Genomic DNA, 17329 nt, shown 5'->3' with positions numbered 1-17329 from the left:
CTTCTGCAAACTGCCTATCTGGGATTTGCTTATCATGCCATCTTTTCATTTGTTCTTTATACAATTTGGCATTTTCATAAGCATTTAATCTGAATTCATCCATTTCATTCAGTTGGAGAATTCTCTTTTCTCCTGAGGCAGTTGCATCAACATTCAGTTGAGTAGTAGCCCAGTATGCCTTGTACTCCAGCTCTAAAGGCAGATGGCAATTTTTACCAAAAATCAATTTGTAAGGTGAGCAACCTAAAGGTGTTCTATAGGCTGTCCTATAAGCCCACAAAGAATCATCTAATTTCAAGGACCAATCCTTCCTTGAAGGATTCACAACTTTTTCTAGAATTCGTTTCACCTCCATATTTGTGACTTCTACTTGCCCACTGGTTTGTGGGTGGTAAGCAGTAGAGACTTTATGCTTAACTCCATATTTAGCCAAAAGGGCTTCAAATTGTCTACTAGCAAAATGCTTACCACCATCACTTATAATGGCCCTTGGAGTTCCAAATCGGGTAAAAATATTCTTTTTCAAGAATTTAATTACCACTTTTGAATCATTTGTGGGTAGGGCAGCAACCTCTACCCATTTGGAAACATAGTCCACAACCACCAATACATATTGGTTTCTAAAGGAAGGGGGAAATGGTCCCATAAAATCTATGCCCCAAACATCAAAAAGTTCTATTTCCAAAATTGGCTTCAAAGGAATTTCTTGCCTTCGAGACACATTGCCAGTCCTTTGACACCTGTCACATTTATGGACATAGACATTGGCATCTTTGAATAAGGTAGGCCAATAAAAACCAGATTGCAGCACCTTTGCTGCTGTCCTTAGACCACCAAAATGACCACCATATGGTGAGTCATGACATTGCTATAAAATTGCCTCTTTCTCTTCTTCCAACACACATCTCCTAATTATCTGATCAGCACATCTTTTAAACATGTAGGGCTCATCCCACAAATAAAACCTACTCTCGTGCACCAACTTTCTCCTCTGTTGGTAACTCAGCTCCTTAGGAAGTACCCCACTAACTAAGTAGTTAGCCAAATCAGCATACCATGGGGTTGTGTTGGTGGCAACTAAAAACAGTTGCTCATCAGGAAAAGTTTCCTTGATGGCTTGTTCAACTATCACCTCATTGTTCTACCCTTCATTAAGCCTAGACAAGTGATCAGCCACTTGATTTTCGGTTCCTTTCCTATCCTTAATCTCCATATCGAACTCTTGAAGGAGAAGAACCCATCTAATCAACCTAGGCTTGGAATCTTTCTTTTCCACCAAATATTTTATGGCAGAATGGTCAATATACACTATGACCTTAGTGCCTACCAAATAGGATCTAAAGTTGTCAAAAGCAAACACCACTGCCAACAGTTCCTTTTCAGTCACTGTATAGTTTAGTTGGGCTCCATTTAAGGTTCGGCTAGCATAGTAAATAGAGTGAAAAACTCTATTTTTTCGTTGTCCTAAAACAGCCCCCACTGCCCAATCACTTGCATCACACATTAACTCAAAGGGTAGTGACCAGTCAGGGGCTATTATAATCGGAGCAGAAATTAATTTCTGTTTTAGCTCTTCAAAGGCTTTGTGACAAGCCTCATCAAAATGGAATGGGGTGTTAATTTCTAGCAAATGACTAAGAGGCTTTGAGGTTTTGGAAAAGTCTTTTATAAACCTCCTATAAAAGCCAGCATGCCCAAGAAAAGACCTTATCCCCTTTATGTTAACAGGGGGTGGCAATTTTTCAATTTGGTCTATCTTGGCCTTATCAACCTCTAAACCAGCCTTAGAGATCCTATGTCCTAGAACTATGCCTTCCCTCACCATAAAATGGCATTTCTCCCAATTTAGGATCAAATTTGTCTCTTCACACCTCTCAAGGACTTTTTCCAAATTTCCTAGGCATTCTTCATAAGAATCCCCAAAGACACTGAAGTCATCCATGAAGACTTCCACAAATTGTTCTATCATGTCAGTAAAAATTGCCATCATGCACCTTTGAAAGGTGGCTGGTGCATTGCACAGCCCAAAGGGCATTCTTCTAAAGGCAAAGATGCCATAGGGAAAAGTGAAAGTGGTCTTTGGCTGGTCTTCAGGGGCTAAAGCTATTTGATTGTATCCTGAATAGCCATCTAGAAAACAATAATATTCCTTACCAGCCAATCTATCTAACATCAGGTCAATAAAAGGCAAAGGAAAATGATCCTTCCTAGTGGCCTTATTGAGTTTTCTGTAGTCCATACAGATCCTCCAACCAGTGACAGTCCTTGTGGATATTAATTCTTTTTTTTCATTCTCCACAACAGTGATCCCACCCTTCTTAGGGACACACTGTACTGGGCTGACCCAGTTACTGTCAGAAACAGGATATATTACCCCAGCATCCAACCACTTAATTATTTCCTTTTTGACTACCTCTTTCATTATTGGGTTCAATCTCCTTTGCTGCTCTCTAGAGATGCTGGTTGGGTCAGTCAACAGAATTTTATGTGTGCAATAAGAGGGGCTAATACCTTTTATGTCTGCTAAAGACCAACCTATAGCCCTCTTAAATTTCTTTAAAACAGTCAGCAACTGTTCTTCCTCTAGCACAGTGAGAAGATTGGACACTATGACAGGCAAGGTGTCTTTTTCTCCTAGGTAAGCATACCTAAGATGATTAGGCAGAGGCTTGAGTTCTAACACAGGGGGCTCTTCAATTGAGGGTTTGGGAATTTTTAACCCTCTCTTGGCCAATTCTAATGACTCAAAATTTTTATTTTTCCAAACCACATCAGGTCTGGAATTTAACCATTTTACCACTTCCTCTGAATCATTTTGGCTGATGTCTAGGTCCTCAAAACCAGAAATTTGCAAAGAGTCTAATGCAGACTCATGCAAAAATTTATCTTTGACCACACAGTCAATGATATCTAGCCTAGAGCACTCCTCCATATCTCTTGGATATTTCATGGCCTTCAAAATATTAAATTTTACTTGCTCACCATTGACATTCATGGCCAACTCACCCTCCTTGACATCAATTACAGCCCCACCAGTGGCTAAGAAAGCCCTTCCTAAAATTATAGGCACCTCACGGTCTTCTTCATAGTCCAAAATAATAAAGTCAGTAGGTAGAATGAATTTATCTACCTTCACCAAGACATTTTCTACTTTCCCTTCCGGATAAACAAGGGACCTATCAGCCAACTGTAAAGTGACAGTGGTGGGGTTAGGCTCTCCTACCTTCAGCTTTTTGTATACACTTAGGGGCATTAAATTGATACTAGCACCTAAATCACACAATGCCCTGCCTATGTAATGGTCCCCTATAGTACATGGGATTGTAAAACTTCCTGGATCTCCTAATTTAGGAGGTATCTTGCTAAGCAGGTATTGACTGCTCTCTTGTGTAAGAGCAACAGTCTCAAACTCTTCTAGCCTCCTTTTTCTTGAAAGAATTTCTTTCATGAACTTCACATAAGAGGGCATTTGTTCCAATGCATCAACAAATGGAATGTTGACATGCAACTGTTTTAGGAGGTCTAGAAATTTCCTAAACTGATTATCTTGCTTCTGTTTTTGTAACCTTTGAGGAAAGGGTGGTGGAGGTCTTTTTGAGGCAGCAGGTGTATCATTATTTGGCTTAGGGGCCGAACCCCTTGGAGTGGATTTTTCCATGGAATTATTCCCTAAAGGCTCATCTATAGGGGGCTGATTGTCTGGTTCAACCAGAATGGGTAAGGGGTTACTATGTGCAGCCCTTTGGGGGCTGTCATGAACAACAGAATTCTGAACAGGTTCAGAATTTGCATTTTTTTTCTTTCTGCATGTTCTCCTCTTCTCTTTTTTTTAATGTGGAAGGTCTAACCACAGCTTCTGGCTGATTTACAGATCTGCCATTTCTAAGCTCTATCATATTACATTGCTCTTTATTTCTCCTAGGCTCTTCAGTGTTACTAGGCAAGGTACCAGGAGGTCTGGTATTCATAGTGTTTGCTAAATGGCCTAGTTGGGATTCTATGTTTCTCTAGGATGCTGGAATACTTTGCACAACAGCTTCCAAGCTGTTTTGCTTGGTCTCATTCTTAACCAAATATTCCCTTAACAAAGCTTCTAAAGAAGAGGGTGGAGCAATAGGCATCTCACTAGGTTGAACAACAGCTTGCTGCCTTGAAGTTTGTTGGTAATTCTGGGTCGGAAAAGGTATTTTTGTTTGGGCATTAGAAGGGCCAGCTTGCTGCCCTTGCCCTTGAAAATATTGAGGCTGTTGGCTCTGCCTCCATCCCTGGTTAAAGTTATTGGGAAAATTATTTTGGTTTCTATTTTGATTTCCCACATAAAATACAGATTCTAGATTGGATGGGCAACTATCATACAAATGGGGTCCACCACAACAAACACAAGTTACACTTGTGTTTATTGCATTAACTTGAGGTTGGGTCACAGGTATTTGAGGTGCAGATACAAGAACTTGGGGTTGGGATAATCTTGCCTCAATGGTTTTTCCTTGGGTTCTCACTAAATTGGACAATGCATCAAACTTGGCTGAAAGAGCTGTTACAGGGTCTATCTCATGTAAACCAGCCACTCTCCTTGGCTGATTTCTCTCTTCAGGCCATTGGGCATAATTTTGAGTCATTTGTTCTAACAACTCATAGGCTTGGTTAAAGGACATAGTCATAAACATGCCATTAGCAGCAGAATCTGCCAAGGCCCTGTTTTGAGTATTCAGGCCATTGTACAGTGTTTGTAACACTGCCCAAGAGGGCAATCCATGGTTAGGGCATTGCTTAAGAAGGTTCTTGTACCTCTCCCACACATCCACTAATGTCTCACCATCCCTCTGCATGAAGTTAGCAATATCACCTCTAGCTTGCACTATCTTATTGGAGGGGAAAAATTTCGTGATGAATTTCTCAGCAAGGGTGTGCCAATTGGTTATGGAGTTGGATGGAAGGGAGTTCAACCACTCTTTGGCTTTGTCAGCCAGTGAATGAGGGAAAAGCTTCAATCTTAAGACATCATCCGAGATGTTGGGATTCCTAAAAGTGTTGGCCACTTCTATGAAATTTCTAAGGTGTTTGTGTGGGTCTTCCATCAATAACCCATGAAACTGCCCCATGTTTTGGAGCATAGTGAAAATCACCGGTTCTAACTTAAAGGGCACTCCATTCACAGGTTGAGCTATGCTTGGATCTAACTCATCCAACACAGGTATGATGAAGTCCATCATGGACCTATCATTATCATTTATGACAGGTGGGTTTTCTATCCTTGGTATTTCTTCCTCATTCCCATTTTCATTTCCATTTCCTACATTCTCCATTTCTTCAAAATTTGGGATTGGGATTCGCCTTTGGGCTCTTCTCCTAACTCTAAAGGTCCTCTCAGGTTCTGGGTCAAATGAATCTATGAACGGGTGTGGAGTTGCACTCATGCACCCTTTTTAACTAAAATAGGTAAACCTGACTTAACTAAAACACCTAGATTACTAACCAATTTTTTATGCAAAACAAGCAAAAAATAATCAAACAAGAACCTGCAAACAGAAAAATCCCAAAGCAGTTCACAGCCTGACGGCTTTATAAGGCAGTAACAACTCACCCTCACACAGGGTGAAACTAATAATTAAAATAAAACTGAAACTAAAAAAAAAAATTACGAAACAAAATAACAACTATGAACTATGAGACTAATAAAAATTAAATGACATAAAAGAAACAGAATATGAACAGAACAGATTTTAAACTACCAATATTCAAAACACTACAGTAATAATAATAACTAAAACAAAACTAAAACAGAATTTAAGTGAGCTATACTAAAAACAGCAAAAAGAAGCAGTTCAAAAATAGCAATCACACAGAAATCTGATCATGTACGCCTCGATCCCCGGCAACGGCGCCAAAAACTTGATGCCTTGCTAACAGTTGTGCAAGTAATGCGCGCAAGTATACGCGACAACAAGTAATATAGGGCTGTTATAAGTCCCAGTTATCGTTCCCACAAGGATCGTTGGCGTTTTGAAATGACTAACAATTGTAATTGCTTAAACGGAACCTATTCTAAAAATGAGTAAAGATGAAAAACAATTAAACACAATACTAATACTAACCAGTGACTTCTTTATTTTTAGATTTTTCTTTTTTTAAAAAAAATTGACTTAATAACTTAAGGAATGGAAAATCCAAAGGAAAATGAGTTGATGTTTTTAATGTAAACAGAAAAGTTAGATGCAAAAGATTCTTAGATGAAGAAATTGGTAACCAGAATGAGAGGTGAGATATTGAAAATCAAAATGACAAATAATGCAGAAGTGTTGAAAACTAAGGTTTAAAAAAACAGGTTGAGTTTCGGTTCTCCATCCCCAACAGCCTCTGAATGAGTGCTAACAAAAGACAAGTCTCTAAAAATTAATTCCCCAGTGTTGGACCCTTTTCTTATTGCTTTTAATCTCTTAAAAACATTTTTATCTTTACCCAACATTTGCACATCTCTGTGCTAAATGCAGCAAAGACCATTATATCCTAAACCAACACAACATGGAGGTTATTCTCATCTCTGAGTAACACCCCTTGAGTGCTCTCACACTCAAGACCATGTGTTCAACACAATTCTGGACTTAGTCATTTCTCAATGACTAATTCCCAAATCATATCCTACCATCAGGCCTCAACAGTAGCATAATTAAATTAAAGCACAGTGTTAAACAAACAGGGAATCGACTTTAAGAAAAAGAGTATTCAGCACATATTCAAGACTGTGGTTCGGGTATGTACACCCAACCTATGAGAAAATTAGCTCTTATCCATAAGGATGGAGCTTACAAACAGCCAAGAGAAAAATAAAATATGCAGAATGAAAGTGCTCTTAAATAAACTACAGCACTGGTCCTAACAACCGGAAATCACAGTGTTGTACTGACAAGAGTATTTAGAAACAAACTTCATTACCAAAAACAGAGAAAGAAAATTCTCTATGAAATAGAGCAGAAAAAATGTAACAGTGACAGATGAAAAACAAAACAAAAAAAAAGGCCCCCCGCACACTCACTATTCTTTCCCTTTTTATAGACTTCCTCCTCTGCATGTGCGGGCTCCTGCCTTACACCTCAGCAAACATCACGCGCTCCTTGCGCGTTATTCGTCAGTGGTCCCCGGCAGCTCCACACCTCACTCCCACGATCCAAAAAGGTGCTTCAGCCTCCACTCACGTCTTCCAGCTCACCCACTCAGCAAGGGTTTGTTGTTTTGACGTTTTCTGTATAAGGAAGAGGTGACTAGGGTTTGGTTAATCTCTCAATGAACCGTGGTTGAGGGTTAATGTTGACAAATAAACCGAATATAGGGAACAGTTTGGCTTTGCAAATTGATTTGTGGCAAGGAACTTTGGATGGGTGGTGTGGATTTGCGGTCGAATGATGGTCGATCTTTGTCGCACGATGTGTGCTAGGGTTTCCTCTCAGCTCTTTTCTTCTCGTTTCTGACTCTGTCTCTTTCTTTCTATCCCTATCTCTTTCTTTCTTTAGTTTTCCTTCATTTGGGCTTTTGACAACAGGTCCAGCCCATATCTTTTCTTCTTTCCTTCATTGCCTGATGAATGTTAATAAAATGGGCCTGTAAGACAAAATTTTTAAGCCCATTAGCACTTAAGCCCATTAAGTTTCAGCTCAACATAGATTTGGGGTATTTTCATCACAAAAGTCATTCATTTCTCACCATTTACACTCTAAACCATATGTTATAAGTCTCATTTAAGAGACTTATCAGTAAACAACCATCCAAACCCAACCATGGTACTTTCAAGGCATGAAACTCGCTAGATTGGGAGAAAAATGAAACCCATTGTCACGATTTTGTGGATGATTTTGGTATTCTTGGAGTTGTTTGATCCTCCATTGCTTGGGTATTGTGGGGAGGAGTCCTAGGCCTTGATTGTGGGTAAGTTTCAACACATTTCATTGGTTGATTTATTGGATTTGAATTATAAACCCTAAAGTATGCTTGTATGAATTGATATGGTTGGGGACCTCAAATTGAAAATATGTATTAGATAAAAGTGTCTTAGAATGATGTTTTATGACGATTGAGCTCATAAAAATTCTTGGTGAAAAGGTTGGTAACTTACGCAATTTTATGATTGTTATGCATGACTTTGTGAAATGGAAATGTTGTGGGATTGTGTAATTTAGTTATGGAGTAATTGTATGAGTTAATTATAGGATTGTATGAGATATGAAAGTGTTGAAATGAATTAGAAATCCTTTGGTATGCATGCTTGTTGAATTCGGCCAAGTGAGGGGAAATAAGGATGGAAGATGTAAAATTCATGCAATTGGTGTTGTGTGGTTGTGAACTATGTTTAAATAGGTTGTATGTTGGTTTGATGCATGTGGATTGGAAGTGGAACCATTGAATATGTCTAAGTGTGGATATTGGTCTAAAGGAGGATAATTGGGAAAAATGATGTTGAAGGGTAATGGAATGACATTAAGGAATTGGTTTGGTGTTGTGATAAGCTTAGGAAGCTATTGGAACCTTAAAATAAAATTAAGAACATGGCTAGGTATTTTAGGCCAAATGGCCGAATCTAGGGGTGTGTGTATGGGGGTATGGTGCTTTGTGTTTTGATTTGGTTGCACTATGATATTGATGATCCTTGTGTGGTCATTGTAGGTTGCCTCCCACGGACGTGAACTTTGAACGGTGAGCTTAGTGGGTTGCCTTTGGTCCTTGACCAAAAGGATTATGGTAAGTGCTTAAGGAAATTGCATGACTTCTTGAGTAACCAAGTATATGTGGTTGTGTGGTTCTAATTGAAATTGGAATGACCTGTGTGTAGGCATTTTTGGTTGGACCAAGCTCAGTGGTACCTTGCATTGGAGTTGCCTAGAGAGGGAGCTTCAAGAAGGTAATCCTTTGGTACTGGGGTTAATCCCCATTTGTGCTCCACCATGTCCCTTGGGGGTAGTGGTTGGAGGTGTATGTTGATGATGTGTTGTAACATGCTGTTGCGTAAAATCGGCAAGTGCACCGATCGTACCAAGTAATAAAGAGTGAGTAGAGTATCGTCTCCACGAGGATTGAGGCACCTAAGTTGTTATAACTATTCCTCTCTTGTTGGATTAATCAAAATAGGTTGAGAATGATTGTAGTTCATGAAACAAACTAAAACAATTAAAGTAAAAATATAAATGATTCCAAAAGTGCTTTCAGAATGCAAGAACAAAAGATTAAGGATGGAGAAAATATTTGAGAATATATTGTGGTAAAGAGAAACAAACACCTTTCTGATCCCCACCTTGCAACTTGGATCACGTTTACATTTACCTATTCAATTGATCGAACAATTCATCATCTTTTATATGAGTAGTTAAGCCCTAATCCCTTAGTGACTTTAACCTTGTTAACTCTATTAGAATCTTAATCCCTTAGAAATCCCTTTTCGAGTTAACCCTTAGAATCAATGAACCTTTAACGTTCGTTGTTCATGTAGTCTATCCCTAGTGCGTACATGAACAGTTATCTTATTCTTTGTTAGGAATTAGAATTCCAACATCCCTATCGAAAACCCTAACCCTCGCAATCCTACTAGATTGATCAGTTCCAATAGAATTATAAAATGAAAAACAAGAAAAGATAAACTCAATTAAAATAGATAAACATAAATTTCAACCAAGTACAAGGGGTTCACATCAAGGGTTGTGACCCTTACCACAATGATAAAACTAGCCAGACATGTTCATGTCTGACAAAATAACAATAAAATAAAGTAGCATTTAAAAACCTAGAAGAGAAAGGGAAGATGAAGATCTTCCGTCTTGGTCGATCGAATCCTTGAATCTCCGAGAAGTTCCAAGGAATCTCCGCTCTCTTTGTTGTTTTTCTCCTCTTGATTCTCCAAAAGCTCCTTCTTCTTCTGTTTCTGATCCTTTTATTAGGTTTTGGGAAAACCTCTTTTCACTTGCACCCCAATTGGGCCTTATTTTGGGTGATTTGCAGTAAAAATTTTATCGCCCACGCACGGGGTGCCACGTCTGGCGCCCCAAACTTGGGAGAAACAGAAGTTGAATCTGTCAACGGCGCCCCGGGCGCCAACTCTGGAGTTCTGTGTGCCAGTCCCGCGCGCCGTGCGCCAACTCCCGCGCGCCGGGCGCCAGGTTGGAGCGTCGTGCGCCACCTCCCGAGCTCCGTGCGCGGCCGAAACAGAAGCAAATCATCGCTAAGGCGCCCCGTGCGCCAGGTACCGAGCCCCGTGCGCCAGTTTGGCGCTCCGTGCGCCAACCTCCGAGCGTCGTGCGCCAACGGGAAATTTGGTTTCTCCGTTTTTGCTCCTTTTTGCGGTGTTTCCTGCTATTTAAACATATAACTTGAGGGAGAGCATGATTGAGAAGGAATAATCAATATTTCTTGCATTTAATGACTATTTTCACACATTTATGATTAATTCCTTGCTTCTTTCAAGTTAGAAAACATCATATGCTAGACGGACATCAAACAATTCCCAGATTTAGATGTTGCCGTCCTCAGCAATAAACAGAATTTAAGCATGGGAAGCAAGGTTCAATCAATCAAGCACAACATTGCACAGACAATCATAAAGATCACTATACTAAGCATGAATGATTTTCAAGTCAAACTTAAGATGATGCTCATCAACTACATTCAAACATCAGATTCTAACTTGATTACCCCTCACAAGGCATGATATTCACTCATCACTCAGTGTTTAGGGTCATTCATCATCACTCATTCTTCACAGCTGTTTTACTACCATAAGCTTGATCTTTTTCTCAAGTTCCTAAAGATGAGGAACATCAACACATGCCTGATTGAGCAAAAGGGCTTCTTAAGGTTATAACTTGGCTTGGCTTAAGGTTAGAATCTTTTGGAAAGTAGCTGAATAATTATTGAGATTGAAACACCATTTTCATTAAGACTCAATCATCTCTCAATTCAAGTTTCAGCTCCACTTTTTATTTGAATTCATGATTCCTTCCTTTTTCTCACTTTTTCCTTCATCATTGCTTGTCAATTTTTGCAATTTATTTTTCTTTCTCTTTAAATTCATGTGAGAACTATTCTTTTCTTTTCCTTTTCAACTGCTTAACTTCTAGTGGAGCTCACCTCAATTACTTCTAACTTTTTGATTATTGACATTTCAATCTCAATCAAGATAAGTTCTGATGGAAGTGGTCTAAACAGTTTAATAAGGTAATTAAAAAAAAAATCGTCTCAGGCTCAACATGGCTAACAATGGATGATTTCTCAGGTAGCTATTTGGCCATAAGCTTAATAGAACAAAATGCCTCTATCACCTCAATCAACACATGCATTCGAGAGAATTAGATCAAGTTCTAGAGTAGTACTGCAGTGAGGACTCTCAAAAAAAAAATTACTGTATAGGCACAAACCTCACAAGTTGTGGTATCAAACTAGACTCCTCTTAATTTCATTCTAAGCATCATTATCATAGAAATCAAACAAACGAGCAATCATAATCTCTATTCATGCTCTATGCAATGTTATGACAATCCTGCATATCATGCAATGCTTCCTCATATCCAACCAAGGAATTGACTGAGTAGCACATCTAAATCAGAATTTTGCTTTCTCATAGCAGGAATTGAAACTAAAAACAAAAAATTTCTACCAAAATGAAAATAAAAATGAACATAACTAGAAAGGTTAAAATAACTCCCCTGAAGTGGCTATGAATCTGCTGAACCTTTTTCTGTGTGTGATACCTCGATTTCCGTGTATGCGGCCCCAATTCCCAGATTTAGAATATTGTTGTCCTCAACAATAACTAAAGTAGTCAGAGAAAATACTGCTGCGCAAGTATAAACAACACACATGTGAAATGTCAAACAGAAATAACATGACCAATGTACTGGAGAATTACAACCCAAAATACCAAAGAGGTTCAAATGACCCGAACATAAACCTAGATGGTCAAACAAAAACAACGAAAAATGAAAATAAAAATAAAATAACAAAAACAGCAAAGCAGGAAAGCAAGTGGTGTCCTCCATAGTCACTCCTCATCCATGCTTTCGTGCTGGTCCGCTGGTGGTGGAGGTGATAGAAAGTGTTGAAAGAAACTGACCTTGAAGGTCGAGGCATGTGAGAGGGGAAAACAAAATTTTTCGAGCGGAATAACACATACCATATCAAGAAACATGCTTTAGGGCATGGATGTTACCTTGTTTGCTTTCCAAAACTTGAGGATGATCAAGATGAGGCTTGAAGATGCAAGCCCTCTAATGTTGATCCACACCACCTTTTGTCAAGACGGAAGAACTCTTCTTCAAGGCCACCAACGAAAACACCAATGGAGGCAAGCTATGGGCCTGCAACTTATGCCTTAATTAAGCATTAACAAGCACCCTAAGTGTCTAACACTTCTAATACTACTCTTACTCAACGAAACAGTGGGTCCCAACTGAGTTGTGGAGCACCACTATGTAGAGGAGGTTCGAGTAATATTGGTGGTGGGAGGTAATCATATGCTTAATAATTTATTCCTTTTAAGGGTTCCTTTTATTTAGGGATTTTATTAGGTCTCATCAAACGCATTAATATATTATCATGCTAGTCGTAACCTATGTCATACATCTGTCGGTTTAGACTAGTCGAAATTGGACGTGCATAATAATACATACAAGCGCGCTTTGTCCAATTCATGCATACTAGTCGTTTAAAACATAAAAGCATACATGCTAATAAAACAGTTTTATTTAAGACGGTCATGGTGCTCGTGCATTCGTCCTTCCGCTTCTTAAGCCATGGCTCCTTGTCGTCTAAACGCCACTAGCCTATTTCTCTAATTACATATAATTGAAGAAACTCCAAAACATCTTTGGAGGGACAAATACAAAATTTAAAATTCAAAATTACATTTTAATTCAAATCGAACAAAATTACACCTTTAATTTTAAATATAAAATTTGAAATTTAAACTCGGGCACCATGACCATCCCCTTCCAATTTGTACCTGAAAATACAAATAACTTGCAAGCACATAATATAACATGTTCATCCATACGTCAGATCATTTTAACATTTAAAATATCAACACAAGAATCATGATTCAAATTTTCTTAATGGCCGAATTATATAACAATTAATATAATTTAAATTTTGATGACTCTTTCTCAAAGAACACAAAATTAAACCACACATGCAGACACCACACATTGTATGGCCGAATCACATATCACATATATGATTAAATTTTTTTAACAAAATTTCATGTCTTTCTCTTGGAACAATTCACAGCGAAAATTAAGAAAACAATCAAGGTACTCATAGTACCCCTCATGGCCAATTTTATCCCTTTCAAAAAGGTGTTTCTTTTAAAACTTTCACAAAGAAAAGAAACAAAACCATGATCACATACAGACATATGAACATAGCAGCAATCACATTAACATGTTCATAAAATAAAAACTTTAACGATTTAAAGCATAGTATTTCGAAATCCATATGCTATGATTCTAGTTTTAATTCTTTAAAGAATTTTGACCGTAAAGAACAAGTTTTTACAAACAAGGTACCATCACCCGCCGATGGTAAAGCAACTGGGCTCTGATACCACTTGAAAGAAACTGACCTTGAAGGTCGAGGCATATGAGAGGGAAAAACAAAATTTTTCGAGCGGAATAACACATACCATATCAAGAAACATGCTTTAGGGCATGGATGTTACCTGTAACAGCCCGTTACGTACCGGTATTGTTAACATTAATTATGATATTAAGCGCAGTTACAATCACAGCAGTTCATTTATAAAAACGAGAATAAATTTTTTCCGACTATTACGCGAGCATTTAAATCATAAAAAGGCGTAATAATTAAAAGCTGTGACCGTAACCGTAAACTCTTGCGGAAGACTTATTTAAACTGTTTTTATCACTTACGTTACTTATTATAAGTTACTAAGGAGTTCCCATAAACTCACTTAGCCAATTTCCAACTTTACGTTTTATACCAATTCGAACATGTTACACTCTAAGTTTTTCTGCGACCAAACCGATCGCAACCAACCCTACTTCTCAGATTATATCTTTGTGTTACTTAATTCCCTTTTTAACAAGCTAAAATACGCTCAATTCGGAGCTCATTTGCTCCGGTTATCGCCGTTTGAAGTTGGATAAGCGATTAGCCCAAACAACCCCAAAAACAGCTCCAAACCACTCACATTGCTCGAATTACTGCACTCAATCCACTCAACCATTTGCCCTCAAATTTTTATCCTACAAACTAGGCACCTCAAACTTCATTTTGATATATCACACGCTCAATTTGACCGAGAAACGAAGCGGGAATTAATTTCCCAAATCCGGTCCAGAATCTGCCTCAGGTGCAGGGGCACATGGGCAGTCCGTGTTTCTCTATTTTTTTCAGGCCGAAGATCAACCCAGATTTTCCTCAAATTTGGACACAAGGTAGAGGACATCTCAACCTTCAAAATGGCGTATGGCACGTCCCTAGGGGACTTCTATGGAGGGAGATATGCTCTCCCGAAGTTCGCCTAAAATCTGCCAATTCTACAGAAAATTCGCCAGAGTTTCCTTTGTTTTTCCAATAATCCCAAATTTGTAAAAGATCCTTTAACCTCAATTGTACCTAATAAACACATGATAATACAACAATAATCCAATGGGTGGCACACACAAGGACCAACAACGCCTTGGGGCACTTACAACCCAATCCAGTTTATAGTTATTAAACATAGAGTCCATATTAATCATTCTTAAGTAGTTGCAATCACTAACACCTTTTTCATGCATATTTCCATCATACATATTATCATAACCTAAGATAGGCCTAAGGCCCTTCCATCATAGTTAGACATGCATCAATACTATTACAATATGGCTTTACAAATTACAACTTGAAACTAAAACTTCAAATTACATTCTTCTAAAATTTCAACTTAATTTAAAAGACAACATAACCAAATACATCACTACTAGACTTAGGCAAAGTGGCATGAACAAGATGCTAATGAAGCTACTAATAAATACAAATGACATGTTCATGCCCTAAGTCTAGCCTAGGCCACACGGCCAACAAAATGCAAAATATGAAGCGCTCCAGCGCTCACTCTGCGGGCCTCTTGCCCGAGGCTCCTGCTCCACTGCTACCTCCTGAAATAAATGCCCCGAGACGGGGTGAGATATACGAATATATCTCAGTAACCAAGAGGTTCTGGAGAAAACTCCACCCAATGGTTCACTTCGATGCATATCAATAGAATACAACAACCACTTTGAAAACGGGATATAGCATGGGATTTAGAGAAGGGGGAATATAAAGAAAACAAAATACGACGATACGGGATGGTAACCCCAATTCCACGTACGCCCTCGGCATATATAAGCCTATGGGTATCATCCAAGGTGTGTTCACAGAAACCACAACCATGATGCCCAAACCAACCAAAACGCCAAAGACATTCCTAGTGTGCTCCTACCCGGATCACACACCATGACCGCAGTCAACTGGAACTCCCTCCTGGAGACCTATCCAGCGGAAGTCCGAAAATGCCCGAAGGCTAATAAAACTGTCTACTGGCCAGAGACTCGGTACCGCAGTACCCATAGCAATAATGCATGCATGCTCATGTGTTCTATACTATTCATACACACTTCCTACCGTTGCCATCAACTGGCAAGGTGGAACAGAAAAGGGGAACAAGCCCCAGTACCAAGAGGTTACCTTAAGTAATTTCCTCACTAGCTCTGCAGCAGCTTATCCCACAACTTGGTACACAGTGGAATGCCTACACAGAGGACATTCCCAATCACTCTTAGATCAACCAATACATGTTAATTTATAATTACACATGCAATGAACCAATTTCTTACCTCAATCCACTTGGTCCCAGACCAAGGGCAACTCACTGATTCAAGATTCGGGATTCAGGTCGACGTACGGCAACCTATACAATAACGTACATCCATCAGTACTCGTCAAATAGTATCAAAACACAAAATCACAAAAATCCTCCCCATCCTCCCTTGATGGTTCGGCCATTGTAGGGTAAATGTGAGATTTATTTTTCTAAATTTTCTTTCTCATTTTGTTACGTCTCATTAGGTTGTCAATAGGCCAGTTCAAGTGCCGGTTCATCATTTTCGCGTCGAATTACATCAAAACGCGAAAATCGCCAATCACCCCTTTTCCCCTTGGAGGTTCGGCCATGTAGGTGTAAATTTGAGATTTATTTTCCTAAATTTTCTTTCTCATTTTATAACACTCCCTTAGGTTGTTTTGAGGCTAGTTCAATCGTCGTTTTTCCGTTTTTCGACATTTACGCATCGTTTTGCGAAATATTTCATTCTGGGCTCATTTAGGTCTCTAACACAATTCATTCTTTTCCATTGATTCAAACACTCTCCAAGCACAACACAACCCATCTAAGCACCATATAACTACTCAAATCATCATCCAAATCATTTTTCAACATCAATTCTTCAATCTTTCTTAAAAGAATCGAATTTTACCCTATGGCATTCCAAGGAATTTCCATACAACTTTAATCATTCCACACCTCATACAATCCTATTATATCAACATACAATCATACAACAACTCATCAATCCAATCCTAACACATTTTCAAAACTCAAAGTCATGACAACCTCAAAATTTTCTAAGTTAAAAATTCACATTTTTCATCAATAAATTTCATCGCATTTCTAGCTTTAATACATCATTCTAACACATTATCATCTAATACACATTTTCAAATTGAGCTCTCTAACACAACACATCATCAAATCAAGCTTTAGGTTTCCAAAAATTCAATCACAATTAAACCATGTAAATGGGATGGAAACATACTCACAACAAAGGCTAGAAGCTAACCCAAGACTCCTCCAAGCAATGGAAGATCAAAAAGCTCCATGGACAACCATTTTTTCTCCAAAATTTCGTGGCTGTAAATGGCCAATATCTCCCCAAATACACGGTTTCAAGGCTCAAGAGTGGTACCAATGTGTTTAGAAGGTTGTTTCCAACAAATTTCAACACAAAAATCACTTGATTTGGTTAAGAAATGATCAAGTTATGGTGAAAAGAAAATTTGAATGCAAATGGGGTTTTTGGGGGAGGGGGCTGCGGGTTTCATGAAGAAGAAGGGAGGAAAGTGATGCATGAATAGTGCCAAGCACATGTGGCTTAAGTCACTTAAGTGGGGTGGGTCCCACCGCCACCTCACGCGATTTAAAACTAATCCGAATTTTCCTCCGATTCCACTAAACGTCCGTAAATTCACAACCTATTTAGAAACTCAAATTTTTAACATTAACTATTCCCCTTTAATTAGGCTTGATCAGATG

The 17329-nt window shown here is 38.7% G+C and overlaps 1 non-coding gene across 1 annotated transcript; it reads left to right on the top strand.

Moving 5' to 3' along the window:
- Positions 1-4749: 4749 nt before the first annotated feature.
- LOC133292039 (small nucleolar RNA R71) lies at positions 4750-4855 on the top strand. The gene has a single exon (XR_009748857.1). It is a non-coding gene; the product is annotated as a small nucleolar RNA R71 (small nucleolar RNA).
- Positions 4856-17329: the final 12474 nt, after the last annotated feature.

The sequence above is a fragment of the Gastrolobium bilobum genome, unplaced genomic scaffold (assembly GCF_033153095.1).
Source record: "Gastrolobium bilobum isolate Gb01-03AN ecotype WA unplaced genomic scaffold, APGP_CSIRO_Gbil_v1 utg236684, whole genome shotgun sequence".
Taxonomy (NCBI): Eukaryota; Viridiplantae; Streptophyta; class Magnoliopsida; order Fabales; family Fabaceae; genus Gastrolobium; species Gastrolobium bilobum.
This window is presented reverse-complemented; position numbering and strand designations above follow the sequence as displayed.